The sequence below is a fragment of the Marmota marmota genome, unplaced genomic scaffold, assembly GCF_001458135.2.
Source record: "Marmota marmota marmota unplaced genomic scaffold, marMar, whole genome shotgun sequence".
NCBI classification, from domain to species: Eukaryota; Metazoa; Chordata; class Mammalia; order Rodentia; family Sciuridae; genus Marmota; species Marmota marmota.
This window is the reverse complement of record NW_026000026.1, coordinates 73,143,802-73,145,374: the sequence shown is the minus strand read 5'-3', so window position 1 is coordinate 73,145,374 and position 1,573 is coordinate 73,143,802. Positions and strand designations below refer to the sequence as shown.

The 1,573-nt window shown below is 62.7% G+C and overlaps 1 protein-coding gene across 1 annotated transcript in view; it reads left to right on the top strand.

The window, feature by feature from the left end:
• The window catches only part of Pcdh1 (protocadherin 1), a 22,457-nt gene extending 22,112 nt beyond the window's left edge, over positions 1-345 (top strand). The window contains exon 5 of the mRNA XM_015498843.2: positions 6-345. The gene's annotated coding sequence lies outside the window, so the exon portion shown is untranslated. The remainder of the gene's footprint in view (positions 1-5) is intronic.
• The last annotated feature ends 1,228 nt before the right edge of the window (positions 346-1,573 follow it).

Genomic DNA, 1,573 nt, shown 5'->3' with positions numbered 1-1,573 from the left:
GGGAGGTCGGGGAGGGGGGTTTTGGGCGCGTCGGGTGCCCACTTTGGGGTCGTGTTTCTCTTGGTTCGTGCCACTTCCCACCGCCTCGCTCCTCCCGGGAAGGGCCCCCACCCCGCCCCCACTCCATCCCCATCCCTGGCGCTGCGAGCACAATCCCGTTGATTTGTAATGATTTCTGTCTCTTTCTGTCTTTCTCTTTCTCTGACCTCCCCCCTCGCCGCGAGCATGCGCAGGCACCGCCCCTACCCCCTCCGGTTCGGTTCCTTTCCGGTTTGTTTGCTGAGCTGTCAATGAAAGACCCGTGTAATTATTCCCGAGCTTTACAATAAAAGTGTGAAAACCGGACCCCACTCCACTTCTTCCAGGCCCTCGGGTCTGCGTCCCGGGGAGAATGAAGCTAAGTCTGGGTTGGGGGCCTTGAAGAGGACTGGGGGGACACGAGGGAGAGAAGGGACAGACCCAAGCTGGGGTTAATCGGTGCCTGGGGCATGGGGGCGAGAGGACGCAGACTGAGGACAAACCTAGTTCGTGTACCTCAAAGTGACATCTACCCCATCTGCTGGGCCCCGCCCGCTCCGGGGGCTCCATCCGCACCGAGCTCAGGTGCAGACCAGGGATGGGGGGACGCTGGGGAGGATTATGCTGTGCTGCTTTCTCCCATAGGTCGCCCTCCTAGGTCATGCTGGTGGGGACTGGGGCCCTTCTGTCGTTCCCTGGTGTATCACTTCCCGCTCCTCTGGCAACGCGTAAGAATTGCGGAACTGTATGGGAGAAGGGGCGGGAGACATCTGTCTGTCTGTCGCTTCCTCCCACGCTCAGGAACGAGGGTTGGAAGTCGGTTTCGGGGAAGCGAACCGAAAAGGTCTCAGCCCGGGTCTCTGATTGTGCTCCCCTCCCCTCTTCCGGCCTTCTCGGTCCGGTCCGGCTCCGGGGTAAACACCGGCTCCGGAGAGGCCGGAGAACAGAGACCGGATTAGCAGGTTCCCGGCCCCGCCTTCCCGGGCGCGCCTCCTTCTCCCGCCCCGCGCCCTTCCGCCCAGCAGGCGCCCTCTCTCCCCCGGCCCGCGCTGCGTGGGCCTAGTTCCCGGACCCCGGGGTCGCTCCAGCCACTGGGATTAGCCGAGCGCAGGGACTAATCCCGGATGAGCCTCCGTGTAAACCCGGATCTACTGTGGGGACCGCGGGCGTCGCTGGCGCCCCTTCATCATTCCGGGACGCAAGGCATCTCGGGACCTGGAGCTCACACCGAGTCCCCCCTGCTACTTTTGGAGAGACGTGGTTCTGTGTGCAGTGGGTAGGGACCAGGCCGGGGTGGCGTGAGGGGCGATGAAGAAGACACAGTGAGAGCAGGCACACCGCGAGCTTGGTGTTGGAAGGGAGATGGGTAGGGAGGACGATGGAAAGGCAAAGGCCACCTTGGCGGCCTCTGATTCGCCAAAGATTAGGTTAGCCCCCCCCCCGCCCAGCCTGCAACCCTGTGTGTGCCCCCCACCAACCCTCCAGCTACAGAATCACAAATCCTCCTCCTACCAGTGTACACGGTGACCCACCCTTAACCTTAATCCGTGAAGCA